The sequence below is a fragment of the Cavia porcellus genome, unplaced genomic scaffold, assembly GCF_034190915.1.
Source record: "Cavia porcellus strain 051 isolate PalLab524CR breed Dunkin Hartley unplaced genomic scaffold, mCavPor4.1 scaffold_27, whole genome shotgun sequence".
Lineage (NCBI taxonomy): Eukaryota > Metazoa > Chordata > Mammalia > Rodentia > Caviidae > Cavia > Cavia porcellus.
In genome coordinates, this window is record NW_026947510.1 from 17,518,119 (window position 1) to 17,532,654 (window position 14,536).

General features: G+C 42.4%; 1 protein-coding gene and 1 long non-coding RNA gene across 30 annotated transcripts in view; one reads left to right on the forward strand and one right to left on the reverse strand.

The window, feature by feature from the left end:
• Kiaa1217 (KIAA1217 ortholog) overlaps window positions 1-14,536 on the forward strand; it is a 728,606-nt gene that overhangs the window by 663,099 nt on the left and 50,971 nt on the right. The window lies entirely within an intron of this gene.
• On the reverse strand, window positions 7,562-9,308 carry LOC134473607 (uncharacterized). The gene is made up of 3 exons (XR_010043928.1): window positions 9,217-9,308; window positions 8,276-8,412; window positions 7,562-7,710 (listed from the first exon to the last, which is right to left on the reverse strand). It is a non-coding gene; the product is annotated as an uncharacterized LOC134473607 (long non-coding RNA).

Here is a 14,536-nt window from a genome sequence, read left to right on the forward strand (position 1 = left end):
GACCATTTCCAGGAAGGGTTTTTGAATCGGTGGGCTTCAGGCAGGTACATCAGCAGCCACACTAAAGAGGACAGGTCTGTCCACAGCCAGATCTGTGAGGTGGGTCCCTGGTCTGTGGTCCTCCCCATGGTGTCATTAATGTAACTCTGATCCATTCTGAAGGAAATTGTGATGAACAGGAACCTTTTGGAGAAGTAGACCGAAAGCTCTTGATAATTGATCTGGCCTAAAAAAACAAGGAGTGTGTGGCTTACCTAGCTGGGATTGCAATTTGTGTTTTTGCCTTTAGAATGCAATTTTGTTTTCTTAACTGGTTTGGGGAAGTGAAAGAACATATCACTGCTGGTGTTCTGGGATGATAAGTAAATTTGCATGAACACAGAATGGTTTCAATGTGATCCTCTTTGAGGAGCGGTGCTGAAGTCCACAGAATCTTTCTAGTAAACAAGACATCGGGGATAAATTTCTTTTTAAATGTATACTTTTTTTTGTACTACGGATCGAACTCACAACCTGTGTTCACTAGGCAGGCACTTACACTGCTGAGCCAAATCCCTGGCCCTAAATATATATATATATATTTTAAACTTTCAGCCCTGACCTTTCCTTTTACGTTTTGAAAATACATCCCAAAATTTATAAAATAACAACAGAAAAGCAAATTTCCATAGATGGAATGTCTCTACCCTGCATTGGCTCAAAGGAAGACAACACAATAATTGTAATTATAGAAATGTGGTTCAAGAAATTGAAACCAAAAGAGGTCAGGCATTTTACCTGCTGCCACAGAAAAACCCAGAAGGTGTATGAAAAATAAAAATCAAATATTTAATTCCTCAGCACCTTCTGAGGTTCTGTGCTCCTCACTGAAAATGGTAATGCCACTTGCTTTCCCTAAGGTTCCGTAACCGTAGAAGAAGGCTGACCTCGCCGATGGAGTGTGAACGCACCTCACTGTGTCCATAGACAAGGCGCAGAGCCCTGCCCTCTGGCTGCATTTAGTCATGAGAGGCCAGCCCCCTTTATTTGTCCAGCCATAGTGCACCTCATGGCAGGAGAATCTTCAGACAATGGAACTAGAATTCATTTAAAGATCATTAATGCAACAACTAATTCAAACTCTCTCAGCTAGAAAAGCAGTTAAGTGGCTGACTTGATTACGTGGAACAAAGAAAAATTAGGAATTTGGAAGTAATATTTATTCTGTTACACAGTCCTTAGTAAGTGAACTTTCCTCCTCCCCCTGACCCCCCCACCCTCGGGCTGTACTAGAGATTGAACTCAGGAACTGGGCTACATTCCCAGCCTCTTTTTTTTTTTTTTTTTCCAATTTTTAGACAGGGTTTTGCTACATTGTCCAAGTTAGCCTCAAACTTGAAATCCTCCTGCCTCAGCCTCCTGAGTAGCTAGGGTTATGAGCATGTGCCACTGCACCTAGCTAGCACACAAAATTCTAAGAACCAGAGAAAGACACTTTTCTCATAACCATGGATACCTAAGGGGGTTGAGATATACATTCTAAGTGGGTCAGAGAGACAGAGCATTGTCACAACCAGAGAGGAATCTGCTAAGATGCAACACAGGCCTGAGAGCTTATACTGTATATTTTAAAGAAAGCTCCCATAAAGGATTCAAGATGCAGGGGGAGATGATGTTTTGATGAAAGGATGGGATTTAAATCAACAATAATTTTATCCTCTTATCCCAGCACTCAGGAAGCTGAGGCAGGAGGATTGCTTCAGTTCATAGCCAGCCTAGGCTATCTAGTGACTTTAAGGCCAGCCTGAACTACCTACAAGATTCTCTCTCTAATACATAAAAGTTGTTTTAAAAGATTACTGCTGCACCAATCTACACTCCCACCATCAGTGGAGCAGTGTTCCTTTTTCCCCCACAGCCTCACTAGCATTTGCTATCGGTTGATTTCTTAATGGCAGCCATTCTTTCTGGAGTGAGATGAAATCTCAGTACTGTTTTAATTTGCATTTCTCAAATGACCCGTGATGATGAACATTTCTTCATGTATTTATTTGCCATTTGTATATCTTCATCTGAGAAATGTGTATTCATCTCTAAGATGACAGTATGTAATTTATCAACTGGTGATTTCTTAATATTCTTTTTTATTTTGGAAATTCTGTAATATTTCTACGCTTTTTTCTGTTTTGCCTTTTTTCCTCTAAAAAAATCAATTACTGCTTACCTAAAATATACTGGCATTCCGTATTCTGACATATGATTATATTGTAATTAGGAATATAATTTTCCATTTTTCCTTCCCTAAAATGTGAAATATCAAGGAAAAATTGTATTTCACACATGTGGCCTGGGTGACTCCTCACCTGTTAATCAGCTTAACTCCAGGGTAGGGGTGAAAGGCTTGAGAGTATGTAGGCTGCATTCTGTTTTTCTGTAGCCAGACACAGGTACACACCACACACATACCACCAGGAACACACATGTACATGTTCACACCACACACGTGTACATGCACACCACCCTGGAACACACCCCACACTCCATGGTCATACACATGCACATTACACACACATATACATATGTACTCCACAGACACACACACCACAAAAACACACAGATATACCACACAACATTCCACAGATATGCACATACACATGCACCCCAACATATGTACACAGACATATACCACAGAGACACATATGCATACATACCCCATAGGCATGCACACCACACCCCACAGATGCACACGTACATGTCACACAAACATACACAGATACATACCATACAGACACAAAATATAAACATATACACACATGCACTTACACACCACAGACACACACCTAGAACTGCTGTGAGCAAAAGACCAAACCTCTCCTCAGCTAGGCTCAGTCACATGACAAGATGAGCATGATTCTCTGAAAAGATTTTGAACTCATACTCAGCCCTCCCAGCCCTCTCCCTGTTTCATCTGAACAGGTGAGAGCAGGGGGCATGCTGCCTGCCTCCTACCCCAGCACAATGCTGCCTGTGGCATTGAGCCCTTGCAGAGCTTTGTGAGCAGACCTTAGTGAGTCCTGCTGCTGTTAGTTGGCTACTGATGGCAGCTGTCCTCTCATAGGAGTCTTTCATGCACTAAGCACTATGTGAAGCAGTTTCTCTATACTGTGCGAGGTCACTGTCCTCCAACCCCTGAGGTACCTACTAATATCATCCCCACTTTACAGATGCAGAAACTGAGGCTCAGAGAGGTTACATAATTTAACCAAGGTCCTAGAGCCAGTATATAGTACAGAATGTCCAGGCCCATTACAGAATCCATGGTTTTTCCAGGTTGCGTTACTTTACTCAAGTGCCTGAGATCACTGAGCCTCACTTTCCCCCAGGGAAACAAATGCAGGAGTGAAATCTGAGCCTTTCAACCAAATCCTTCAAAAATTGTTTTAGGACTAGATGCTAAGAAACTGCTCCCAAAGGATATTTACAATCATAAACATGGTAGAATTTGCATAATTATACTGCTAAATATATACACGCCATTTAAAATATAACTGCCCTAGCAGTATATTAGCACAATTAAGCAGAAATAGGGAAAGGAAGAAGAGAACATTCTTGGTAGATTTTATTTTCAAAAACCACATCTGAGTACTGTGCCAAAGAAAAAACATTTTAAAACAAGAACACCAGAAACAATTACTGAAGTGCAAAATTATAGTCCATTGTCTTACTTACCCCATGACATTATTTTAGAAATATTTAATCTGTGTAAGTATTTCCTAAGAGCGTTCAACCCCTGAAAGTCTAACTTCATGAGTACAGAGTAGAAAGTGGCAAACCAGTTTCTCTTGCACTCTCATAATATTAAAAAGCAAATAAATCTGAGAGTGCTTTTATATGAGACTCTCAAGTGAATTTTACATCTAAGATATGAAGCTACAGAAACACGGGAGGAAGAAGAAAAATCTGTGGCTGTGCTTTGTTTTGGGCACGGCTGGATTTGTAGCTGTTCCAAAGAGCGCTTGAACGTAATAGCACAAATAACTGCAGGACATTAGAAATCAAAGAGAAACATTCTTTCTTTCCCATCCGTACTCAGGAGACAGCCAACAGCAGTAGCTCGTTGGATGGAACATGACTTTATAACAGCTCTGTTGAGGTAGAAATGAAGCGCTAAAGAGAAGTAGTTTAAACTTGATTCTGGTATTTAGTCATGGGCTTTGGCACCTCTTTTAAAATGCTTCAGTTAGCATCTAATTGTGACACGCTGTTTGTTTGGGGTTTTGGTTTGTTTGTTTTTTGTCTTTCTGAGACAGGGTTTCACTCTGTCATTCAGGCTGGCCTGAACAGAGTATGTAGCCCTGACTGGCCTCAAACTTGCAGCAATCCTCCTGCTTCAGCCTCCCAAGTGCTGGGATGACAGGTGTGTGTCTCCACCCAGCAGTAGTGACACACTGCATCAGGAAGGCCTGGAAACAGCAGTGGGTGTGGTGTGACATGTGACGGTCCCGACACCTTGGGGTGAAGTAACAAATCACAACCACCTTTGGGACAGCACATTTCTCACATCTGAGCTTCTGGAAGGAAGACAAGCTTGAGAATAAAGGTGGCTTTGCCTGCCCGAGCCCCCTTCAGCCAGGGGACTGTGAGAGTCCACTGAGGGAGACAGTATGAGAGAGAGAGAGCACGTGAGGCCCTGTCTTCCCTGGGTTATAAAATTACCCCATTACACAGCATCATTATCTCTCTCCATGCCACATAAAGCAGCCCTTAAGAATTGTAAAATTCCAGGACATTTATGTTTTGCTATTTTCTATTTGTAGTATGGATCATGTAGTGTAAAATATGTTCATCGAAATAACACTCAATTCAAGGGTGCTCACCGCAAAGTGACTAATAACTCTCCTTCCAAATGTGTAACAGACTCCTCCAAGTGGTATGCAATTTGTTATACACAGTAAACTCGAGCTGAGATTCTATTTTTACACTGTTCTGCCCCTCAAGCAGCTAAATGCAGCAAACTAGGAAAGCGTCACATGGAGAAGCAGCTCCTTACCCTCACTGAGCCTCTGTGTCTGGAGATGAAACCACACAAGACCTTGTTATGATTTCTGAGGCCTTGTGGACGTGGAGAGAGAGTCTCTTGCCTTGGGACAGTTAGAAAGAAGAAACAAAGCTGTGTAGAAAGAAAGCCTGTACGCTGTCCGTCTGCTTTTAATCATTTTGCATTACTTTTTCATTTTACAAGGATTACATGTTATTGTGTTGTTGGCTTTGAGAGGTGTAATGGATCCATGGTTTAGTAGTTGATAGAATGAAAGTTTAAATTTGGATTTCTGTCATTTAGACATATCCACTGTGACTGGCAGACCTTTGAAGGTTTTCTAAAGTATGTTTTACCCTGTTAGAGAGCAGTGAGTCTGAATGATCGAAGAGGATTGGGTTATTTTGGTAATTGTTTTCCTTTTGCACGGAGAGCCATACCAGAGTTCCCGAAGAGTTAGACTTGCGTCTCTCCCATACAGCGCAGTGCTGTGGACACTGAGCAGGATGAGCAGGATGACTGGAGATAGGTCTGTCCTGTGCCAAGCGGTAGCCTTTCCAGCCTCTACCCAGAGGATGCTGGGAGCAGACTCCCCCAGTCCTGCCCCTGTCATGACAATCAAAGGTGTCTTTACACCCTGTCAGCCTCCCAGAGAGGAGGTGTCCCTAGATAAGAAATAGCTGTTGTGAAGGAAATTTGAATTTTTTCTAAAACTTAGTGAAATAGAGAAGTGAAAGGTTACCTCATACTCAAGCAATATAAATTGTGACTTTCCTAAGACAAGGATCATGAAAATGACCACATCTGCCCTTTGCCTCCTTCGTAAGCCAATTCATTATTGATAGAATTTGCTGTCATTTTTTTCAATCCAATCAGTCTATCCATTAACCATTTATTGAGAGACAGTAATTCTACTGGACTTCAGAACCAGGCTGCCTGAATTCAAATCCCAATCCCAATAGTTGCTAGCAGCTGGGAGTCTTTGACAAATGATGAAAACTTATTTTGTCTCCATTTGCGCCCAGAGATAATTAGAGAGATAATATAAGAGTGACTACTTAATAGAATGCAGAAGGTATGGTGAGATGCATAAGAATTCCTACTTCAAGCAGTGCACTCAATGCTACTAACAAGGGAGATAAGGACACACAGATGGCCAGGACACAAGGCCACCCGAGGAGGGAGGGAGATGTAATTTTTAATGTAACAAGAAAGCACAAAAAGTTGGGTTGGAGAGTGAGGTGAGAGAGTAAAACGAAGTGTGAACAGTGAGTGAAATTACCAGATTATAATGATTCAAATTAGAATATTTGGAATATCAAAGCCACTTCCAAGTCCACATCAGGAGGATAATCAGGTTATGCATCCTCTTTGATGCAGGGACAAAAAGAGAAGCCGTATTTAGGGCATCTCTATAGGATCACATCTGAGCCACATGGTTGACAATAAAGGCCCCTTGCTGGGCTCGGTTGAAATTAGCAGGTCACCTGTTGAAGCCTCATCATGCCTGACTGACAGCTCCTACCTGAACTGCTTTGTCATGGAGCTCCCATACTGGATCAGTAAATTTTCACTCCTATGTGCTATGTGCTACAAAGAAACTCGAATGCAATTCCCATAAGTAAGGAACACAAACATTGGAAGTTTAATATACATGTCCAAGCTGCGCTGCCATTAAGATTGGGAGGCTTGGAGCTCTGAATGCCTGCAGAGTGCCCCTTTTGGAGGAATACCTACAGCAACTCAATGATTTCATTCTTGAAATTTCTTTCGGTTTTGATAATACTGGGGATGCTTTTCATCCTTAGAATGAGTGTCTCCTACAGAAACTGAGGGAAGGCAGGGAACTCTGCCAAGTCCAGTGCATCTCCAATGTGAAGCATGATCTTCTCAGCAAAATCCCTCCCCAGTGTTGCACAGTCCAGCTGGGAAGTTAGGACTTGATTTTCTTGAAAATGATGCAGAACAACAATAGGACTAATAACACATCGTGGGTTAAAGAGGCTTCTGTGGGCCAGCTGGAAAGCCAACCAGCACTTATTCCAAGTTCTAAACAATGGAAATGCAAGCAAACTTTTCAATTACCAGCCTACCATAATTTGGAGGACTGCTCATACACAATTAATTCCAAAGTAATGACACAGACAGTAATTTGCTAAGAATTCCAAAAAGAGAACACTTAAGTAAAGTTATGCTGGCCTGGGAGCCTTTATGCAAATATCAAGATGATTTGGAATTTAAGGGATATACATAGTGAAATAAAAAGATATCATTTGAGAAGATTGGACTTTATCCAAAATTTGCAATATTTTTAACATTATAGCACCTGTAAAAATGACATCACGATGTGGGTATATTTTTTCCAGTCTTAGAAATCAAATAAAGGCCAATAAATTGAATTATTACTTCATTCACAGGAGACTTCATGGTTCAGTAATATTTGCTGAGTTCAAGCTACAGATGTCTAATAAACACAAGTGACCAACTGACAGATTTACAATGATAGCATTACTCTTACACTAGAAATATTCTGTCCAAAATACCTAAGAATCATTACCACAAGGTCTGTTACTGCTTTAAGCCAATTTCTCAAAAAGGAAAGCCATCATCTGTCACTAATTAGATCAAATTAAAATGTGTTTCTGCATGTCCTTTGAATATTCAGGAGGTGCTGTCAATCAGGAACCTTCAATCTGAAACCAAAAATATAACCAGAGTTGTGTAAGTTCTGTGAGATTCAGATGGCTCCTCTTTCTTAACCACCACAACCTTTTAGGAGAGAAGCTGTTAGTTTAGGTGCAAATTCAGCCTGTTCGAAAGGTAGTAAGATGAGTTCAGTTTCTATAATCAGTGAGGCAGTCACCCAGCCTACAGTTGGGGTTCCTCTAAGTAGCCCAAAGTACAGCAGATAAATAATCCCAGTCTCTCATTACAGCAGGCCACATGTGAGCCTGTCTTATGATTAGTTGTCCTTCTGTCTGATGGATTTCAGAGAGAGTACCCTTGTCCTTATTTGAACTCTGGACTTTATTTTTCATGAATGACATGATTCAAAAATAAAACCAGATCTAAGCATTGACTCTGTCTTTCAAAAATGGCAGGTCTTAAAAAGTTTGTTGTGCGCATAATACTCATGAAAACAAGTCAGATGATCAGAAAATACTTCCTCCCACTCCTTGTTCACTCTCAGAGCTAAAGGCCTTGGAGAACACAGTGTCCTAAAGGCTGATTTTACAGAAGGCAAAACAGAGGGCATACCCGGAAGGTGGGGCAACTTGAAAATATTTCAGGAAATGATGTTTTCACCATCATGCTCTCTCCTTTTTTTCTTCTCTGTCTTTGTAACAGAAGTAGAAGGTAGCCTGGTCCCTAACTTCATCATCGTGCACAAGTAACTAGGAAAATAAAACAAAAAGAAATGCATTAGAGGCCACATACAGGAAATATCTTCCTTCTTTTTCCTAAGCATCATTATCTTACTTCTTTGGGTCCACCCTAAGATTGTACCCATCAAAAGCAGGTGGAAATGGGAAGCAATTTGCACAGCCACCTGAGGAATACTCAAGAGACTGTCTCTCCATGGCTTCTGACACTAGCTCGCATTCAGAGGTAAATTATATGCTGTGACAGCAACAAACAGTTGTTCCTACCAGTTTATACCTGTCTAAAAACTGAGGTGTCACTTCCACAGAATGCCTGTTAAAGATAGCACCCCAGGGGAGAGAAAGAAAATGCAAAATGGGTGATTTTATGAAGCAGGGTGCAGGCGTGCCTTGAGAAGCCGAGACATAGCCCGCAGGAAGTGAAGTGCTAACAGGAAGTAGGCGGCCAGTAGGAAGTGAAGTGTCCCACCCCAAGCAGTGCATGGTGACGCACAGTGTACTGGCCATGGAACTCCGGGGGCTACTTAGCTATGCTTCTGAAACAAACTTCCCAGTGTCCTTCCCTGACGATGATCACTATGACTTCTCAAGGGAATCGCACAGTTTAAATGAAAATAGATGCAAAAGCACTTTATAAGTCAGGAAGTTCTCTAGACATAAGAGTTTTATAAATATAGAACTATGAAGCCCTCTCATCATCGTGGCCATTCGGAACTGTGAGATGAACATGTCCTTGTCCTTGGCTTGGAATCACTTTCTGGTTCCAACCAGAACAGCCTGCACAGAAAGTAAATTATGAAACAGATTAAAGATTACCTGGAGCAGTTCCTAACCCCATTTTCTGTGCCCAGAAAAACTGTGTTGGAGCTTCAGAAGTTGTGCCTGTTGGGAGCACCAGGCTGGGTGTGGCTGAGCTTTGCCCTGCTTACCTGGCCTGCCACACCCCACTCACCCCCCCCCCACACACACACACACCTTTATTTTTTCTGCTTTGAGCAAGATTACAGAACCAGAACAGAAAGAACTATAGGCCTAAATGAGTCTTTTCCAACTAGAAAAATTCTGAGTCAGGTCAGATTTCAGATATATTTTTTGTGGGGTGGGCATGCGACCATGGGTATCCCCACCCAGCAGGGAGTGGGAGCCTTATGAGATACTCTGTCCTCTGCATGCTGAGACCTTCAGCTTTCCATCCCTGTAACAAAATACTTGAGATAAATACCTTAATAATAGAAAAGGTTTATTTGGACTCACAGTCTTTTTGCCCTTTTGCTTTTGTTTTGTACATCACAGAGTATGTGACAGAGGAGGCGTGGTCACCTTATGGTGGCCAGGAAACACAGGGAGCCAGGATAAGGCCAAAGTCCCAGTGTTCCCTTCAAGGGCCCTCCCCAGCAACTGAAATTTCCTCATTGTACCCCATCTTCTGAAGTTTCCACCACCACCCAGCAGTGCCATGAGTTTGGGACCTTTCAAGCTTCAAACTGTGGCAGCCTTGTGTGTGTCTGTGACAAGCCCCACGTTGTTTTCACTGGCTTCCCTGGTTTGAACTTGTCAAGGACTTTCCTTCCTCGCATTTGTTGTTCCTTCTTCCTTGCATATTCCTGAAGCAGACATCCACCTGACTGCTTCCTCTCCAGCCTCTGTTCAATGCCGCCGGCTCAGAAAGGCCACCCCTGACCATCATGTGTGACATCACATCAGCCCCACCACACCTGTGTATACAAATGATATCAGCAAATAAACAATGCATACATACTAAATATAAAATGTGTTTATACATTTATATATGTGCATATATATATCTTATTTAATTATCACTAATGTCACCCCATAAAATGTAAGCTCATGAGGACAAACCTTTTTTTATTTACCACTATAACGCCAGCACCCTGAATTGTGTCTGGTACATGGTCAATGCCCAAGAAATATTTGATGAATGAACTTCAAGAGATACAATGAAGCCTTACGTTTCTACAGCACTTCCCAGGTTAAGTTGGTGCACACGTTTCCTCATTAGCCTTCATTACCCATGGCTCTGTAGAATGACAGCCTTTGATTAGATAAGGCAGTTGTTACACTTGATGTTTGAGGAAGCTGGGACACTCAGTGACCTAGGAGTGGAGATTCCGGTCTCCCCTTTGATGTCTAGTAGGCAGCTTGAATGCAGCATGTCCGGACATGAACTCCTGTCTTCCACTTCTTGCATAATGACAGCTCCATTCATCCAGGCCCATTGGCCCAAAGCCCTAGTGTCATGCTGTCTCTCCCACCCACATTTGGACACCAAGAGATACAGTTATCTCTGTGTGCACAGATATCCTAACTCTAGCTACTGCGCTTGCCCTCACAGCGACTGCCTCGTGGGGTCAGCACCCTCTCATCCAGTCTCTCCCATGGCCCCTGAGGGGCTCTATACAATTTATGTTCTCTTCAGTTTTCTTTTATTGCAGAGGCCAAGAGGAGAGTCCTTGCTCATGAATGCAAGACTGCATGTGTCGCTCCTTGGCTCAAACCTCTCCCCGTTGGCTCCCATCACATTCAGAGGCAAAGATAAAGTCCCCCAAATCACACACATCTGGGGAGAACACACTCCCAGCTGATTTGGAACCACTTATCCCTGGTGTCCTCATGCAATTACAGCTTCATTTTTCATTTTGAAAATTACCCTCATTTTGCAAGATAAATTTCAGGACCCTCCTCCCCATAAGCTCAGACAAAGCCAATTCTGCTGCTGTCCTGGCCTTAACTCCTGTGACTCCCTTCTTGTTCGGTTGGCTGAAGCCCACTGGCCCCTCAGCCATTCCTTCCCCTCTACCTGCCCTGGTGTACACATGTATATATGGCTCATACTCTCACTTCCTCTAGGTCTTTCTTAGTGAAGCCCGCTGTACTCACTCAAAGTACAACAGCCCCTTGCAAGTGTCTTGCAATATATTTTCCTTCCTATTCATTGGCATCTGATTGGTTTGTTACTTACTTTGCTTATGGTATGAAGACTTTGACCTCCATGCAGGCAAATATTGTGTCTGGATTGTGTACTTCTGTGTCTTGGTTGCTTAGAACACTACCTAGTCAAGAGCAGTCACAATAAATGTTGATTGAATCAGTGGGTGAGAGAAGAGTCACACCTTTGTGTGTCAGTCCTGGTCACTGGTTTGGCTCTCACTAGATCTAGCAGGTTGGTGCTGCTTTGCTCACCCTAGCCTTCTTGGAATACCATTCCGTTTTCCTCCTTCCTCTTGTTCCTCTGGTAAAGTACTACCATTTTACCAGCTTCTTGCACATGTCACTTCTTATGAGGAGTTGCCCTTCTCCAGCTGACTGCTCTATCTCCTCCATCATCCAGAACTTAATTCACAAAGGTGAGAGCATAGGAACTATATTGAATCCTGGTTAGACACTTGTGCCCCCAAGCCAGGTCATCTGAAACCTGGATCTAGGAAACAGATGTTAGCATCCTGGGCTCCGAGCATCTGCCACAGTGCTCACACCCACAGGGCTTGTTGAATAAAATTCATGTTTTCACTGTTTCCCAAGGACTTTATGAAATGAACAGTATCAGTCACTAGTGTGTGCAGAAGCATCTGTTGGAGGGAACACCATACACTCCACAGCGTTCCCTCCTCATATCCCATTACAAACTTTCATTCTCGCTACCTGGTACATTTATGAAGAAAGTTTTGAAATAGATTTCTTTCCCCAGATCCATATAAACATGTTTTCCTTTTGGCCTGCTTTTGAAGCAAAGTATCCTAAAATGTGTTTATCTTCATGGATCATAAGTCTTCATGCAGAGCATTTCCAATGGATACTTCTGGTTTGGTCACTGTCGGTTTCGTAACAGCCTCATGAGAGGATTCCCCTACTACCTCCTGACACATCACCTAGAGGAAATGTGATGGGGAGATGTCAAAGGGACATAGGGATCATTTCTTCCTGTTTACTGCCTTCCTCAGTCATTCAGAAAGCTATATCAGTCCAGAATGAGAACAAGAAGGCCAGGACAGAGCCCAGAAGCAAGAAAGCCCTGTCGAGATGGTGGTGAGGGACTATGGGGTCCACATTAAATGCTACAGTTGGATCTGAAATGTCTCCTAAATGCATATATGTTGGTGGGTTAGTCCTCAGCTCATGTGACTGTTGGGATAGTGGAAATATTAAGAGGTAAGACCTACTAGAAAGGGTCATGCCCTTGAAGGGGATCTTGGGGCCCCAGCCCCTTCCTCTCTCTTTGTTCTCAGACACCATAGATAAATAGATCTCTTCTGCCATAGATGCCACACCATAATATACTGTGCTGTCACAGTTGCAAAACAACAAGGCCAAGTGCCCACGGACTAAGACTTCTGAAACCATGAGCCAAAATAAACCTTTCCTCCTTTTAAATTTTTTTCCCCAGGTATTTTATCACAGTGACAGAAAGCTGACTAACATACCAAGGAGTAGGAAAAATTCATAGGGATTCACCAGACAGTATTGGCAGCTGATAATAAGTTAGTGAGGCCAGAATGTGTAGGTAAAGGGCTGGTTTGCATGAAAAAAAGGATTTGAAGGTAACAAAAGATTGCTTTATTTAAGAAAGATTTCTTAAGAGTTTCAAATTCAAGCAGGAGAGCCATTTCAGTTGAGAATTCAGGAATAGAACATGACCGTAAGGAAGAGTTTGAAAATCTACAATGCCAGATTTCTAAAAGGGTTATCAGTGGGAATGCTGAAGTTTCCAAAGACAGTGCACTGGGATGTGTTAGTCAGGAGAGCAGCTTCCCTTGTTAGAATTGTCCAAGGATGTGAGGGACTTTCCTGGCTGCTGGAGGGAGCCTTAAGGAAAAGCAAATCCAATTTCAGAAGAAGGAGATACACTGAGGTGAACCAGAGTCCTAGCAGGGAAGACAGAATGCTCCCAGTCTTCCTGTGCACTCCATGAAGGAGAAAGCAAAGGGAGACATAGCAGCCTTCAACCACCAGCTCCTTCAGTGTCTTCTCACCGAGCTGGCCGCTCAGTCCACTCTCCAAGGCTGTGGGAAGACACCAGAGAAAATCAGTGTAAAGGCAGGAGGTTTGTTCGTTTGTTTTCAGTTTTTATGTGTTTGCGGTGCATGTTTGCATTCCTTGTGGGGAGCTGATACATGTCCATGACACATTTTATTTTTTCATTGTCCCTTTCCCCTCTTTCCTTTCCCCTTCCATCTCCTGCTCCTGTTCCTGTTTATAGAACATCTGTCTCCTTTTCCTGTTGTCTATCCGTTGTCTATCCTGTTGTCTAAACCATGCAGTAGTTAAGCTTGCATATCAGATTTATTTTATTTAACATCATGGTCTTAAGGTGCACCACAGAGAACACCAGGCCAGAGAAAATATACACTTCAAAGACGAATCCCCCCTTCCATCTGCTTCCTCCCTCTAAACCCCATTTCCTAGAGTTTCCACCTTTACAACCCAAGGACTGTCTGCCGATGGCCAAGCTTTCATCACATAAGCTTTAGGAACTTTTTGGGACAATGTTTTCAGTTACGTACCTTTTATTTTTCCAATAAATAACTTTGGTCAGAAATAGAAAGATCATGGCCCAGAGTAATAGATGAGGCTTTGCCACGCATTCTGATCATTTGCATTCCAGTGTGTTGCTAAACTCATCTAAAACCGGTGTTTTTAATTACTTCAGGATTTTCATACTATAGAATCAGGATATGAACAACAAGACCATAGCCTAGCATTAAACTTGTTTACTAAATAGTTCTGGAAAATACCTTCAGTGCTGCCAAAACTAAAAAGATTTTCATTCAGTTCAATTTCTCCCAGAGAGAAAATATTGATATTGTAAAAGGAAGATGCTGTTTAGGAAATGGTGCTTTCCTGCACCCACAGCAGTTACTGTGGCACCTAGCATGTATTATTGGCTCAAAAATATGTGCTGAATGACTTACTAGCCATTCATCACAGTCTGGGGGGAGAGAAATGAGAGAAAATGAACAGGGTGTTAGTGAGATTTCCACTGCTGTGACAAAATACCTGAGCTGAACAACTGAAAAGGAGGAAACGTTTATTTAGGGTCATAATTTCAGAGATTTCAGTGCATGCTAAGTAGATGCTGTCGCTCTAGGTCTGCGGGGAGACAGGACGTCATGAAGGGAAA